At 42.1% G+C, this 17,808-nt stretch overlaps 1 long non-coding RNA gene across 1 annotated transcript; it reads right to left on the reverse strand.

Annotated features, from left to right (window-relative positions):
- Positions 1-3,366: 3,366 nt before the first annotated feature.
- Positions 3,367-14,795, reverse strand: LOC123384728. The gene is made up of 3 exons (XR_006596209.1): positions 11,004-14,795; positions 6,400-8,807; positions 3,367-3,735 (listed from the first exon to the last, which is right to left on the reverse strand). It is a non-coding gene; the product is annotated as an uncharacterized LOC123384728 (long non-coding RNA).
- Positions 14,796-17,808: the final 3,013 nt, after the last annotated feature.

A 17,808-nucleotide genomic window follows, 5' to 3' on the forward strand; every position in this document is an offset into this window, starting at 1 on the left:
TCCTTTAACACGGTTGTCTCTGTCTTAAACTCCAGTTTTTCAAGACAGATGGGATGTTCAGTCTCAGTCATCATGTGGGTCTTTCCACCATGCTTCAGTTAGATCTTAAGAGGGGCACAGAGTGTGGGTGGTCCCAGGAGAAAGAGGGGGTGTTCCTTGGTGTTGTTTGGCTTTGGCCCCTTGGGATAAGGTCAGGTGCACAAGCTTCCCTTTCTACCAGGCTGCCTTCCAATGCGCTGGGGGATGCCTCTCACAGCGTGTCCCCCACTGGCAGGGGTACTCACAGCTGACCCCACAATGTTATCAGATTGTGGTGTGGGATGACCCATCTTTGAGCCCTTACCACCCCCAGAGCCAGGCCCCCTACATGAGGGGCAACTGGACCCCTGTTGAGGGTCCCAGGCTCTTAACGCTCTTGCACTTAGAGTTAAATGCTCTGTGGTCAAAGTCCCAAAATTCTTAGTATTGTTATCTTTCGTGTTTTGTGCTTCGTAAGCGAAAGCTGATAGGAAAGTGAGCATGGGCAGGGGGTACTGTTCCCACAGAGCCTGCTTTCTGCAAGGACTCCTCACCCTCTTCTGGGTGTCGGTTCCCCGACACGGGGGCACCATCCTGTACTCGTGTAACGTGCCCTCCTCCCTGACCAATGACAGCTGCCACCGTCCCCCTGGGCTGGGACAGGGCCTGGAGCCAGGAGGGAGGGTGATGTGCCCGCAGCCCCTCCGGATGAGGTGCGTGGAGGTGGCTGTCCCAGCCCCCGTGGTGGAGGGACCATCTGGGACACCCAGATCCAATGTGCACCCTGTCCCAGCACAAAACAGGGCACTCTTTTGGTGGCCACCAGTGTGCTGTAGGCTGAGACAACCGTCCTGAAGGATGGGTTCACTTACCTTCACGTACCCTTCTCTTCCCAGTCTCAGCTTCATTCTCACCCTCCCTCCGTTATTCTTCCTATGCTCTTATTTCACAAACATCATGATTTTTCTCTGCTTACACATTTAATATATTTAATATATTTAATACACCATACATCTCCACGTAATTGCCTAATGAATGAATTTAATGGAGAAAATCCAGCACGGAGTGCCTACTATGTGTCAGCGGGAGCAGGCAGTGGGGCACAGTGGTTACTAAATGTGGCCCCTACATGCAAGGGTTCACAGCCCCATGGAGACAGCTAAGCAGTCAGTAGATCACAGCAACCTGACGGGCACTTTAACAAGGCCCATGAGTGTGTTTTCTTTTATTGTTTAGAGAGAAAGAGTACATGTGAGTCGGGGAGAGGGGCAGAGAGAGAGACAGAGAGAGAGAGAGAGAGAGAGAGAGAGAGAGAGAGAGAGAGAGAGAGAATCTTAAGCAGGCTCTTTGCTCAGCACAGAGGCCAATGTGGGGCTCAATCCCACGACCCTGGAATCATGACCCGAGCCAAAATCAAGAGTCGGCCACTCAACCAACGGAGCCACCCAGGCGTTCCTATTCCACGAATTTTTTTTATCTCCAGAACCCACACATATACTGTATAGTGTATGCAGAAGACTGTCCAGTCATGGAGAACCACGCATAACGTGTAGATACATGAAAACACGGGTCTCTTCAGAAGCAACTTTCCTTCAGCCTCAAACCATGTCATCTCTTCCGATAGTATTTAATAATGGTGCCTATTATTCCTCAATCCTTATGTACTTCAGACTTCCCTCCCGTTGTCTATCGTTCATTGGTGTTCTTGTGTAAGATATCTATGTACTGATTGTGATTACCTGACTTTCATTGTCTCTGTCATTTACAGATAGCGGATAAAATTTTGGCAAGACGTGTTAAATACACTTTCAATGGCAGTGATGGCAAAGGCCCCTTTTGGAAATTTCTATTGTGTCTCTGTCCACAGTCCTTTCCCTGCTCCTGAGGTCAGGGCTATTTTCACTGTCATCACCACTGATTACTTCTGCCTGTTCTCAGACTTCCCGTGAATGGAATCAATCAGTATTCATTTGTCTTTGCATGTTTATTCTTTTGCTCATTCTATTTTCAATTCTATTTATTTATTTCTTCAATTCTATTTAGCTGTTTCACAGAACTATAGTTTGTTCTTTTTTATTGACTTGTAGTGTTTAATTTACAAACACACCACAACTTACTCCTCTATTCTCCTGACAGAGGACTCTTCTGTGGTATTTCTATGTGGGGGCTATAAAGAAAAACTGTTAGCGGCATTCTTAAGCTTGTCTTTTGGGGACATATAAACTCACTTCTCTTAGGTATATAGGAGGATGAAATCTTGCCACAAGCAAGATCACGGGCTCTCAAAATATTGGTCTCAGGAAACCTTTACATTCTTGTAAATTATTACCAAGCCCCTTCAAAATATCTTGTTTATGTGGCTTATACTTACCAATATTTAATGTATCAAAACTTAAATAGATTCCAATTTCTTTTCGTGTGTGTGTATACACTCAGAGATGGGGTTGTGGAATCATATTATACTAATTTTCTGAGGGACCTCCACAGTGTTTTCCATAGTGGTTCGATCATTTTGCGCCACACAAGGGTTGCAATATCTCCACATTCTCACCAACACTTAGTATTTTCTGTTGTTTTTTGTTGTTGTCATTTTTTGATTTTTTGTTTTTGTTTTGATAGTAGCCATCCTAACAGAAGTGAGGTGATATCGTGGTTTTGATTTACATTTCCCTGTTGATGAATGAGGCCGAGAACCTTTTCATATACTCGTTGGCCATTCATATATCTTCTTTGGAGAAACATCTATTCAAGACATTTGCCTGTGTTTTAATCAGGCTATTTGTATTTTGGGCATTGAGTTGTATGTGCTCCTGATATAGTTTGGATATTAACCTCTTAACAGAGATTATAAATATGCTCCCCCATTCCGTGGGTTCCCTTTTCATTGTGTTGTTTCTTTCACCATGCAGAAGCTTATTAGTTTGATGTAGTCCCCCTTGAATGCCATTTTTGTTGCCTGTCCTTTTGATATTGTACACCTAAAAATGTGTTACGAGGGTAGATCTCACTGTTAAGTGCTCTTTACCACAATAAAAATCTTTTTCTTCTATTAATATGTGAAGGATTTACTGTTGCTATTTTTAAACAAATATACATAGTCAAACAATATACACAGAAGAGGGTCAAATATTCGCTATTTTAAAATAACAAACCCATTAATGCCATATAGAATCCTTATACATTACAGTTACATTTTACACATTACATATTACATGTTACCTAGTTCCATCATAGTACCATGATATGGGTGGGGTAAGACAAGAATACTGATGGAAATATTTACACAGTTCTTTAGATGTTATTGCGCAGAAGTTAAAAAGGAAAAAGGAATACAAATGAACCAGTGGGAAAAATGGAGAGGCATGCTTTATTCTCAGAGTTTTCTAATAGGGTTGGACTCAAGTTTTGTCATAATTAAACAGTCGCAGCGTAAGCTGGTTGGAAAATATAAGCGCCTCTAAGAAATTCATTAAACCTATCTCCTATTATTTATTGGATTTTATTGCGTTTGAAATAAAGAACATGGTAAATATGCAGCAGAAGCTGAGGCGGTTTTGCTCTTTTCAATCAGCCTCCTTTTTTCTTTTGTGCTGCAGACAAGGGTCAGAGGTGACAGTTTTAGAGAGTAGTAATTTTTTTTTTCTTTTTGATCTTCTCTTCTGCTGAGTTTGATGGCTGATTGACCTTGGTCCTAGGGGCTAAGCTCCTGTTGTGTATCTATGAGACCAAAAAAAATGAGATACACACTAACAGTAACAAGCAATATAAATCATAGTCTGCCTATGAGCAAATTACAGATTAATTAGTATCATAACACTTGTGTTTATTTTAGCAATGTAATTTCATCGAGTGGTTGGCTTGGTCCGGCTTCCTTAACCTCATTTTTTATAGTGTTCTTGTCTTCATCTTCAAAGCTCGGAGCCCTGCATGCTGAAAACCACAGAGGACATAGAGACAAGGAGCTGTTTCATATAAATTCTACAGCTGTCTAAATATTATCTTGTTTCATTTCTGGACTATATTGTTATTTCTTCCGTTGTATTTCCCAAACATGAGTATAAACACAAAACGGGACGAGAGTTATATTTACTAAGATGCATGATAATAAATAGCACCTTCTCAAATTCTATGCCTTTTTAAATTCTAACTTCATTTTCATGAAAATAACATGCAAATTGCACGTTGAAAGTACATGAATAAAAGGTTTGGCATTTAAGCATTGTGCAATTGTACAAAATGCACTTTCACCATAGGCCCTGTGATAAAGACAGTCTGCAACACTAAAACTTCTCAGTGAGGACAATTTAATCCATAAGAAAAGAGAGAAGAAAATTAAAATCATGGCAACTTGAAGCTAAAAGGAACCTTCAAGATTTGGCAGAATGTAACTTACCTTTAAAGGAAATGTTTTAGGGGTGCCTGGGTGGCTCAGTCCGGTAAGCATCCGACTTCAGTGCAGGTCATGATCTCATGGTTAGTGGGTTCAAGTCCTGCACTGGGCTCTGTGCTGTCAGCTCAGAGCCTGGAGCCTGCTTTGGGTCCTGTGTCTCCCTCTTTCTCTGCTCCTCCCCACTCACACTCTGTCTCTCTCTCTTTCTCTCTCTCTCTCAAAAATAAAATAAACATTAAAGGAAATGTTTTAAATGTGTAAATATATAGGAATGCAGAACCACTACTGTGAAGTTCCCGTGTCTCCGGATGAATTTAGGGCAAGCCTTAGAACATTTCTTGTGTTAAAAAAACAAAAACAAAAACACACAAGAACCAAAAAAAAAAACCCCAAAAACCCAGTTTTTTGTTGACATTTATCAGTCTCTTTTTATGATAAAATAATGAATTCATGGAGTCCAGGGTAATCAAAACTTTAAAGCAATTTCCAGTTTCTTCCTTTTGCACGCTCCGGGCTGCACCCAACAGGTCACCTGGAATCTGAGTTAGCGTGTCTTCTCTTCCTCAAGTGCTAAGCATGACCCCACCAGACTGGTGACTGTGGCTGCTGTCCCCATAAAGTCATGGCCGGGTGAACTAGAGTGAGCTAGCAGCACATTCTTCAGAGCCAGGGGCTGCTGACGTCTGATTTTCTCTAGCGGGGGGTTTCACCAGTGTTTCAGGGAAACCCCATTCTCGTGGCACTGGGCACCCTCGACATCTCATGACCCCCAATCTACAGAGGAGACATGGGAGTGCTCCTTGTATCTCATCTGCCTTAGGTGGAGGGAGAAACATCCATTGTCCCGCTCAACTTGGGTGGGAGCACCGTATTAGGCACAATGATGCTTCCCGCAAAACACGCTCCTAATCCCCACCGACCGTGAGTCTGTGAGCTGACATTGCAAAAGGGACTTTGCAGATGTGATTACTCTAAGTTCTTGACATGGCGAGAGTATCCTGGATTTTCCTATAATCATAAGGCTCCTTACGTGGGAAAGAGGGAGGTTGGAAGGTCAGAGGAGGGGATGTGATATCAGAGGCAGAGTCTGAGAAAGTAAGAGAGAGAGAGAGAGAGGGGGCGATTTGAGAAGGTTACATAGCGGGTTTTGAAGATGAAGAAAGGGGCAGGACCCAAGGAACACAGACCGCCTCTAACAGATGAAAAAGGCAAGGAGACAAGTCCTCCCCTACAGCTTCCAAAAGCAACACATACCTAATAACTAATTTTAATCTTCCAATTTCTAGAACTGAAAGAGAATATATTTCTGCTATTTTCAGCCACTCGCGGTACAGTTGACTCTTGAACGATGCAGTGGTTAGAGGTGCGGACACCCCACATGGCTGAAAATCCACATTTAACTCTTGACCCCTGCCAAATTTAACCACTAATCACCTACTGTTGACCAGAACCCTTACCAATAATATGGTCAATGGTCACACGTTTTGTATGCTATATATATTATATGCTGTATTCGTATAATAAAGTAAGCTACAGAAAAGAAAATGTTATTAAGAAAATCTTAAGAGGGGCACCTGAGTGGTTTAGTCGGTTAAATGTCTGACTTTGGTTCAGGTCATGATCTCACGGTTCGTGAGTTCAAGCCCCACATTGGGCTGTGTGCTGACAGCTCAGAGCCTGGAGCCTGCTTCAGATTCTGTATCTCCCTCTCTCTCTGCCCCTCCCCTGCTTGTGCTCTGTCTCTCCCTCTCTCAAAAATAGATAAATATTAAAAAAAATTAAAAACAAGAAAATCTTAAGAGAAGATACACTTACAGGGCTGTACTGTAAAATATCCACGTATAAGTCAACCCATGCAGTTCAAACCTGTGTGGGTCAAGGGTCAAATGTAATTCGTTACACCAAACAAACAAATCAGTTCCCTAGTATACCGATAGGACATAATTGAGGTGCATAATCCTTCACTCTAAGCCAATGAATAGGATGCTTACAAGGTCTGTTCAGATGGCTCCATATTGGTCTAGTAGAATTTGAACAACACAGATACTGGTAATTGTGTGACATAATAATGGTCTAAAAGCAGATAGGCTGTGGCAGGGGAAGCAAAGTTAAGAATATGACTTTGGGCATGAGCTGACCATCCAAGAATATACAGATATTTTCTCTTTTTTAATGTTTATTTATTTTTGAGAGAGGCAGAGCACGAGGGTGGTGGGTCAGAGAGAGAGAGAAAGAGAGAGAGAGAGAACCCCAAGCAGGCTCCTGTCAGCGCAGAGCCCAACAAGGGGCGTGAACCCACGAATTGTGAGATCATGACCTGAGCCAAAACCAACAGTCGGACACTCAACCAACTGAGCCACCCAGGCGCCCCCTACAGATATTTTCCGTAAGCCAGATGTAGAAACCTTTAGAAGGACATTAGCCACGAGATCTTTTGAAAAGTACCTACATAAAAGGGCTTCCTACCAAGAAAGAGATCTTTGGTGCAGAGGCTGGTGGTAAAGTTTGTCATTTACAGAAGGAGAAGTTGGGGGGATGTTAAGGTACTGGTTGGATAAGGTGTCTCCTTTGCTGAAAAATTTCATTTGAGTCTCCAGAGAGCGTTCGTGAAGGTGATCACAAGGAATGGTCCAGTTGTCTTCTGTTAGTGACATACTGACTTCAGCTTGTTACATACACTCAATGTTACACTTAAAAAACAACAACAACAAAAAAGCGCAGGTACTGAATGAAGGGCACCATTCTTTTACTTCAAATCGTGGGGATAAAATTTCAATGGTCCAGATAGGCTGGCATAATCGTGTATTCTCCTGGACAATACTAATTTAATAAGATTATTTAGAGAAAGGTAGAGGCTAAGCGATGATAAGGCTGCCCCCTGTCGCCCAGAAGAGTCATGGATTGGAAACCCAAGAGGCCAGTTAGACAAGACAGAGGCTGGGACAGTCACATGATGGTTTGCCAGTCCCTGAGCTGGAGGTACGCACGCCTGCCCGGTCCCCGCACAGGAAAGCACAGGTGTGACCCTACTCAAATTTCTGCACTGCCCATTCAATGGCAATGGCCCAATTCTAGTATTTCTTTGCCTTTGGTGCCAAAAGATGTAGAGATTTTTCCTCCTTTTTCTACAGTAATAAAAAGTCCCTCGATTACTTTTAATGACTGGGGAGACTAGATTTTCCTTTTGTGTTCCACATCCCAATGCACACGCAAGGTTATTTTGCTGGGGATTTCACTGGGATTTTTATTTTGTCAAACAAGTGGCTTTTACTTCTCAAAATTTCACATCAACCCCTTCAGTCCGAGAACATAAAAACAGATTTAAAACAAGATGCGGGATTTAAAACAACTGCAAGGATTCAGTGGCAACCACTCAGTGGCCCAGTGACCGCCCCCCCTCTTAAGCTCCCCTCTGAGTCGACAGGGAATGAACCAAGAGGTTGTACAATAGGAGACAGAAATTGAGATCAGTGGTTCTTGCTTCCAGTGCAGATTGTTTTCTAACGCGGTAAATGACTCTCAGCCCTTCATCTCTTGGACCTTACTTCTTCGCTCTGCCAAATATGAGGGTTGTACTCGATGACCTCCTTTCTAATCTAATTACATACATCTAATACTTTATGATTACCCGTGACCTGTGACTAATTTAGCAAGCCCATTTGACATAAGCGCTCCCAAAGGAAACTGTGAGTTTGACATACACACATTTTCCCGAGGACGGCTACCTCCATAAGAATGAAGGTAAATGGTGAACCATAAAAAAGAAGTTATTTCAGGTATCAAAATACAAACCAATGTACTTTTAAATCAGCGTGACTGGTTTGGGTAATTCAGTAAACCAACCTTGGAAGAAAGGTAAGAGGATGAGATGGGGACCAGCATTACAGAAGAGTAACTCCCGTCCAGGCTTCGTAATAGATAAGCCCCCCCCCCAACCCTCACCCCCACCGCGATCCAGGTTGTGTGTGAAGCATACAGCGGCTGTTTGTAAAGGGAAGACAACCGGATGTGCATTACCATTCATTTATTTTTGTCACAGTCACCTGCTTCGGAAGTCAGAGGGGTTTTATAACCCAACAAGAAGACAGTGTGAGAGCCAGAGTATAGGTGACTACTGTTTCCACTAGGCTTCCGTCAAGTTGGCGTGGAGAGTGGTTTCCATTCTGGCCATCAGCAATTAAAAGGTGGGATGCTGACAATTATAAGATGCTCAGGTAATGGTAGCTATAGTGGTAGAGAAAATTGAAGGAGTTACCGTTATTCTGAATTTTTAGCCTGGAGATCCATATTAAAGAAGACATAGGAGCTGCCTTTGATTCGCGACTATCTGCTTTGTGTCGGATGGATTGCCTGAGTTCTGTTTCATGGTAAAGGAAGAGATTCAAACAGATCAGCTGACCTGGGGAGATAGAGAATCCGTGTAACCAAAGATGTCCAACTGGATCTTGAAGCCTATTTGTAGCAGATGCTACAGGAAGGCTTGAAATACTGGGTGTGGTATTTAGACAAGACAACATCCAGCCTTGTTTCCGTTCCATTGAGTCGGGAAAAACAATCACCTATCATCTAGGATGAAGTTCAGCTGCATACAAGAGAAAACCCACAACACATGTGGCGAAGTGTATCAATTTTCTGCTTGTCCATATAAATGCATGGAAATGGCGCTAAGTCATTTGAGAGCCACTGGCTTCCAGCTCGCCCCCACCCATCCCTATGACTCGTTCTCAGTTAAGAAGGGCTTCTTGGTTGCCAGGAGCCCCTGGGCTCCCTGACTATACATATTCAGGCAGTCCAACAGAGAAGCAACAAGGAAGGAGCTACATGGGTGGGTCAGCTGTCTCTTAAAGACAATGTTTTTTTAAGTTTTTGTTAGATATTTACAGGGAGAGCTCCTTGTCTCTAAGGTACCACACTGCCATCTAACTACAAGGGGGAATAGGAAATGTGGAGCTTAGTCCGAGCAGCCAGGCACCAGACTAAAATGGTGAGGAGGGGGCAGAAGGGGAAATTAATATTAACACAGGCAACAGTGGTTTCTGGGGCACCATCCAAATGAGAGCCGATATGCCACATAAACCTCTCAGTATGCGCTTAAGGCAAACTTTCTCCACAAGGAAAACCAGTGAAGACAGCAATCCAGGGCTCAAATGGGCAACAAGGCCTGGAAACACCATAGGAACTCAGGAAAAACAGACATCGTGAGCCAACAATTCAGCTGAGACCATCCCTATTAGACTTCGATAGAGGATAGCACCAGAGGGTTTAAATGAAAGGTAACAAAAAATGTCAATCAGACAGAAAAAGGCAGTTTTACATAAGCAAAACAATAAACACTCCACAAAACCAACGGACTACTTTAAAAACATATATATAAACGCATACTCAAGAAGCAATTAGATACTGGCATGGAAAAGTCAGGATGCCAAAATGGATGGGCCTTGTTGACCCAAATAGTTTGATTATATTTTTCTACCTGTGCATTAGGCATAGAACTGTTAATTACTGATTGTTTTTTTTTTTACAAAAGAAACTTCAAAATGAATAATTTACCAATTACAGGGAGAGAAATATATAACTTCATTGATGACTGGGTTGAGCAAAACTATTAAACACTTCATGACGAACAGCCACCCCCACCTGGATGTTGTCAGTAATAACCCACTTGTGATTGTGGTGTCTGTAGAGTGCACGGAGCCTCCTTTTCCAGTCAGAGGAGAGAGGGAGACCCTGGAAAATGTGTAATGGGGGGATCACCAGCCAACGGGGAGAGCCGTGATTGAGGGAAAAGTGTAACATTCAAGTTACCTGTAACTGGTCAACACTCAACACTCCAAATTCGTTCAAAATTGTGTGCTGAGTCTGGGCTTGATTTTTTAACACGGTGACCACTTCGATGTCAATTGTAAGGATCCACATTTAATAAGCTTGGACTCAAACCAACGGTTTCTCACTGCAAGTCCATTTTTCCGTGAGGACATTCTAACAAGATATACTGCAGTAACACCTTGCATAACACATTCAAGAAATACAGTAGGTGGGATAAAAAAAAAAAAAGGTACACTGTGTCAGGTACAGACATGCTTTAGGGAATAGGTTGAGCTGGAAACTTTCAGAGAAGTTGCTGGCTCTGTTTCTGGCATATGGAAGGCTCCCTTTGGGAGCACAGAACACCACAGCTGCAGAAATCCCCCATGAGTTACATTTCACAACACACTCGGACATCAAAGCATTGTTACAGCTTTATAAATAAAAAGACTCAGAAATTGGGGATAAATGACTTGTTCCCACATATGAGGAAGCAGAGTCATAGAACAAACAATAACCAGGCAACACTCAGGCTTCCATCAGCCCAGAGAGTGGGGCCCTGTTAGAAGTGTCTCAGCTGGAGGCTGGTTCTCACATAACTAAAACGATATCTGAAAGCTCAAAGGGGACACTCTCTTGCTGGATGGTCATTGTCAGGATCAAGAGGAAAATAAATTGGCTCTGGCTGAATTAAACAGAACAGACAAATTCTGTAAGGGGATTAAGGATGTGTCAAGAAGGCTGGAGAACAGAGCTTGGGCCAGGCCAATGGAGGCAAACACAGCGGTACCTGCCTCCGGAAGGATCTCTTAGTGTGCACCCCCTGGAATAGTGCAATGCTGGCGACACCCACAGACCTAGGATCCCTAGAGCTTCATGCCAGCTTCTGTCAGAATCAGTGCTTATTTCAGTGAGCGACAACCACTACTTCTGTTCTAGAAGTGGCCCGATGTCACCAGCATGCCAACAGAATTCTGGTTCCCTGGAGTAAGACATCATAATGGTACTTAGACATTGGGTTCTCCCCCCTGACAAACGAGTGACAGGGGGCAGACCAGGCATGGAAATCTGGTTCCTGAGCTCAGGGCAAGTCCCCAGCCCTGTCACAAAGTTGCTTTGCTCATGAGCCCACTCAGCAATGCTGGGTGTCTGGCAGAGCTAGAGGACTGTACCGGGCTCAGGTGTCCTGTCTTTTCTAAGAACATTCTTTTGGGGGCACCCTTTTCATGATTTCTCACATGGGACAAAATATTCTTTCCTTCTGGTAGGGTGACCAGATGCCCGAACGTGCCTGGCATTGAAAGGTTTCCCAAGATGCAGGAAAGTTCTAAGAAAATTGCAGCAGCTTTTCAGCCTACTTTCTGGGCTCATTCCGACTGGCCATTCACATACTTCTGCTCCAGATCTGTTAACAGTTTTGTGATCTTGCCTCTTCCAAAGGCTGCCAAGGCTTCGAGTGCAGGGTCTATCTGTTGATGTACGTGGGCTCCTCAGGGTCTTTCTTGAGGCTGTTCAATGATAAACAGAGCTCAGAGTTCCGCCAGGGAGAGCCTTTCCCTTCTACTTAAGGCTTCAAGGTTACATTTGAGCAGAATGATCACAATTGGCCCCCCACTTTGGGGACATGGCAGCAGAACATGCCACATTATTGGAAACCAGAATTATTTTTGGTTTCCTCTGCACTGCATGGGGTTAAGAAACTCAGGACTCCAAATGAAGCCATCAAGGTGGGTTATAGGAGGCCAGCAAAGATGGAAAGAGGTGGGATGGGGGTGCATGAGACCTGACCCTGACATTCAACAAAACCCCTTCTGTGTGCTGTGCCCCTGCACCACGTGCATGATCCCCAGGTTGCAATGCTCGGTTTATAGAGAACAGCAGGTCCCTACAGGGTTTTGGGACTTGGCCACTGGCTCCAATCTGGGTATTTTAGGAGCAACCAGAAGCTCTCAGTGTTTATTGCTCCAAATTGTTTCTCTGATGTTAGACTAACTCAGTATTGTTGGTAAAATGGTGTCTGTGGGTACGACTGACATAAGTTGGCAAGGGAGGGCTGACTGCAGAGAGTACAGCTATCCTTTCCCTGAACTCACCCCCCAAGAGGAACAAGGAAACAAGCAAGCAAACAAACAGACCTACAGAGACAGAGATTTCTGCTCCATCCCATTTTCCTTGCTAACCCGGTGCACAGGCGTGCGCACACACATTAACGTGGACCCTTGTGCAGCACAGCACAGCTCGCCCATGGCATCTTTTCTCACCGGAGGAGTGAAGATTACATCTTAGGCATGGTTCATATACTGTGAAATTTTAAATCACAGACCTTTCTCTGCTCTTTCAGCCAACCTGGGAATCAAGGGACACCTCCCAGGGGAGTCCTTGTGCACATCAGGGGTCAATCTGGACTCCTGGAGGCCATTGAGCCACCTGTGGAGAACTGTTTTTTTCTTTTTACAAAATTAACAGGTGCTTCTTCTCAACTAAAAGTCAACAGTTAAATCAGATACGTGAGCAAAGTCACCTTCTCTCAAAGGAGACACATAGAAAGAAAGAAAAGAACAAAGAAAGGTGCATCCAAATTGGCCATGATGAATTCCTTATCCCAATATCTCCATAGATTTTATTTCTTTCAAAACTATGGTAAGGGAAATAGCAGTCTTCCCTGAAAATCATTATAAGAAAATATGAAAATATGACGATAGTGTGTTGTTAGCATTTTTGTAGCAAAATATTTATTGGCATTTTAACTCAATGAAAAACTCAAGATTTATTGTCCACTTGAGAAAAGTTTTGACCCTAATAACTCTCGATCACAATGCCCCCTTTGGGTACAGTTAGATATTTATCTCCCCAAAAGCAATTTTTCTGGAGAGTGTGTCAAACAGGTTTTCTGGTCTCTAATTTCTGGATTAATTCTGTATTTTCTATTTTAAATGATATTTCTGATTCCTGAAATGTATTCATCTAAAAGCTGCTTGGATTTGCTTTCATCTGACTTGTAAAAGGTTTTCATTCTAATCACTGTTAATATGCTCAATTAATTAAATTCATTTGCGCCTTTCAAAATGAGAGACTTCATTTCTAAATATTCAGAAATAACTAATTTTCATAATAACTCATGGAAAGTTTTAAGAAATTCTCTGATAATAAATGAGTACAATTTGTGTCAAATTGGAACACATCACAGCATCTTTAACCTAAGACAGAATTCAATCAAGGAAAATGATTTTGTGACAAATCAAAGCCTCTACACTTAGATAAGAGGGCTCTATCAATGATCTTTACTGCATTTTTATTGTGAGCATTGCATCATATATAAAGAGGACAGGTACTGAAGTTTAATGCTTGGACTTTTCTGATTCTACAGAAAAAGGATATATTCAAAAATAGACCATTCTAGAAAGATAAGACCCAAAGTAAAACTCAATTTTTAACATCTTGGCTAAAATATAGCTTCCAGATCAGTTCAAATATCAGTTTGTTGCATTCTCCTTAAAGTCTGTCAACCCCACCATATGCTCAGATGTTCATCAATCACCCTCTAGTCTGCAACACAGGATACTGACTCTATTATACCCTCCAGACCTCATCAGAGAAAAGTAGATGTGTACTGCTGCTAAACCCAAGGTCAAGTCCATCTGAGAAAAGTGATATTTATGCCATCCACCCATTCCTCCAGATAACCGGAGTCCAACACCAGTAACATCAGTGAGAAAATGTTCTCTCCTGAGGGTATGATGGGGCAGTCGCTAGGCACGTGTAAGGAGCCCTTGAAACACAATGGTGTTGGAGAAGAACTATGCATTTAATTTCAGTGAATTATTAAGTAACTTACATTTAAATATCCACATGTGGCTGGAGGGCTAATCTCTGCACAGTCTAGGCTTTGACCTCATGGGCTCTGGGGACATGTTCTCAGACTACCTTGTCTTCGTCAGCTGAAACCTTTCTCATGCTCTTTTTCTCACACAGGCATATGCACACATACATTTTACATCGTGCTATTTTCACAGAGCTGGGTGACGCTTAGAAAACCATTCATGCAGAACTAGCTGTTACATTTATTATTGGATATTGCTGAAATACCAGTTCCCTGTAACAAGAGTCATCAACATTTTTTTTGTTGTTCTTATAACCTGGAAAATAATTTTGGAAAATGACCTCTCCATTCAGACTTTTTAGTCTGAATCTAAAATGCTTATAATAAGTTGAAGTAATTACAAACGATATCATCTCTGATGTTGCAAATATCAACCGTGAAAAATAAAACTGTCACATCATTTTTTAAAAATATCCAGTGACATCCAAATACCATAGCTCTATGAAACTCACCACTTTCCTTTTAAAAATAGGAATAAGCTCTTCCTTCCGAGAAAGAAACTATAGATTGCTACTCTGTCTTCAGCGAACTTGAAGCTCTCTTCCATTTACCCTACAGAATTTTGTCCTAATGTGACATATTTCTACTCTTCAAAGCCTTCACTGATCACCCTAGTATATGCTTCTGAAAACTGCTTTTATATTTCAGGAGTTCATAAGTGTTTTTTTTTAATCTTTATTTTTGAGAGAGAGAGAGAGAGAGAGAGAGCACAAGTAGGGGAGGGGCAGAGAGAGGGGGAGACACAGAATCCGAAGGAGGCTCCAGGTTCCAAGCTATCAGCTCAGAGCCTGAAGCAGGGCTTGAACTCACGGACCACAACATCATGACCTGAGCCGAAGTTGGGCGTTTAATCGACTAAGCCACCCAGATACCCCAGGAGTTATAAGGCTTTAAAATTCAACAACAACAACAGTTCTGGTTTAAATTATACCTACTCCGTCAGCCCCATTGGGCTGTACAAAGAGGACCTATGACATAGGAGTTTCACTTGAGCTTGACACGCCCTTGCTTGGAGTCCTTTACAACGCATCTGCGCATCGCCAAGGGTTGTTGCATTCCAGGCTGAAGACACTGCTCGGGGTCCTCTGTGAAAGGTTTCCAGGTGGGAAAGCTGTCTCAGACCCTGGTGGCAGGTGGAACCTTGTTTTCTCTGAGGAGCCCAGAGCGTGACTTTCCTACAGCAGATCCCTCTCCGGGTTTGGTTGCTAGGAGCTCGGAGCCCAATGAAGGCCGCCGTTAATCCTTTCCTTCTGCGTTTCCCTCTCACCTTCTTGCTTTCATTCTCTGACTCATCTGAAGTTTTTCCCAATTCTTATACCTAGTTATCATCAACTTCTTATTAACTGGGAAAATAGAAGGAAAATACTACAAATCGCCCCGTCCTGCTGAGGTAGGAAAATTCTTGCTTTTTTTGTGCTGGACCAATCATGGTGAAGGCGTAGGAGAGGAGGTTGGGTTCGGCCTTTTCCCAACCTTCCCTGGGATGTCACACTAGTCCCTTAGCCCACCTGCAGGGGACATTGCCGAATGCCTGATGTTTGATCCACGAATGGTGACCCTGGTTCTTCCTGTGTCACATGGATGATTAATGTGCAAATAGAATACACTTAGATGATGTGGCATGGACCATATTTCTTTTATTCCCTTTTTAAATTTTTGTAAACATGTATTCATTTTTTAGAGGCAGAGAGAGACAGAGCACCGGCGGGGGAGGGGCAGAGAGCGAGGGAGACACAGAATCCGAAGCAGCTCCAGGCTCTGAGCTGGCAGCGCAGAGCCTGATGTGGGGCTCGTACATAACCTCAAGTGACTGAGCCCCCCAGATGCCCCTATTCCTTTTTTTAAATATAGGTATTAATGACAATCGCCTCAAAACACTTTTAAATCGTTACAGATGCAAACATAAATAAACTCACCACCTCTATGTTTAGGGTTCTTATCTTAGCTGTAGCCCCAATACTTCTATACGACAATTACAGTAAAATATTTATTACCTGTGGGCATAACAGTGAGCTGAACGACCTGACAGGCTGAAACCATCAAAACCCTCACGCTGTTGCTGTGCTATTCACTGTTAACAAAGCACTTGAAAGCAAAGAAAAAAAGAAACCAATGAAACAGGAAAATATAAGAATCTCTATCACGTTCCAATGCAAAAGTGATTTCTGATGTGGAGTCGACACTGTGATAATGAACCGAATGATACAGGTAAACTTCCCCTAAGAGGACGCGGTTAGGAGACGGCTCATTACCACCAAGAGCAAGCAGCCTGTTCTGTCCATTCAGAGAAGGAGACGTGAGCTCACTGCGTGGCCAAGCCCACTTAACTGCCTCTCATTTTGTATTGATTTTTCTACTTTCAGCATTTTATACCACTTAGCTAGTACAGGGCTAATTATATTCCAACGGCTCAGGAACACATCATGATTTATTTTCAAAGAATGCTGATGCATGGTGTGTGTCTTCAATATAATGCCTTTAGAGTTGATAAGGGAGCATATTTATTCAAAGGTCTAGAGGTTTATAGTCACTCAGCTTCTAATTATCCATGAATGGATCTTGGGCAATACATATCTTTAATCTTTCACCACTGAGGCGAGAGCACAAAATAGTTCAAACTAGGCGGCTTTGAACTACATGTTGGTATGACTTGGAAGCTAAAAGGAAAAAAAAAAGGCACTCTCTACTAATATCAATAAAATGCAATATCTTTGCCTACACTGCCCTATCAAGGCCATCAACTTCGTGTGTCTGTGTTCATGACTTCCGTTTTCAGATGTGAACGTGCTAGAGGGCTTTCTAGCAATCCTGCCACCAGCCTATTTATAAGAATCTGGAAAAACATGGAAAGCAACATTTGCCATTAGTCATTCATCACTGACATTCTGAGCATGCTTCTTCTTCCAGACACTGACCTCAAAGATGAACATATGGAACCCAATCCATTTGATCCACCAGGCACGTGCATATGCATATATATATATATATATATATATATATATATATATACACACACACAATACGTATATTATATACAATACATATATATACAATACATATATTCTTATATACATATTCTCCTTTTATATATACAACACATAATATCCTTATATATATATTCTCCTATTGTATATACAAGACATATATCCTTATATATATATATTCTTCTATTATATATACAAGACATATAATCTTATATATATGCATGTGTATATGTATGTATGTGTGTGTGTATATATATATATATATATATATATATATATATTCTTTTGTAGCTACTCTTTGATCTTATGCATACAGTTTTTTTTCTCACATGCAAAGGCATGTTATGTCCCTTAACTATCATTATTTTTATCAAGTAACATCAAGTCACACAATAGTTGATCAGACTTATTATATATATCTATAATTGGTTTTTAACAAATACCTAATGCTTCTCTGAGGAAAGACGATACTTCCCTTCCCCATTGTCAGCTTTGGCCTGTGACTTGTTTTCGCCCAATTATGTACATGGTTGTCATCAGCATCACACCTGATCATTGATTAAAAGGTAAGAGTTTCACATAAACAATAATGGAATATTATGTGGTTCTCTGAGGACAAAACTCAAATAGCTCACATTTTTAGATATTCCTTGTCACTAATTTGAAATCTTCAAGGTCTACCTATTTGCAAGTATTCTATAATAACTTCCCTGCTCTCCTTGAAAATTGAC

Source organism: Felis catus, chromosome B1 (assembly GCF_018350175.1).
Source record: "Felis catus isolate Fca126 chromosome B1, F.catus_Fca126_mat1.0, whole genome shotgun sequence".
Lineage (NCBI taxonomy): Eukaryota > Metazoa > Chordata > Mammalia > Carnivora > Felidae > Felis > Felis catus.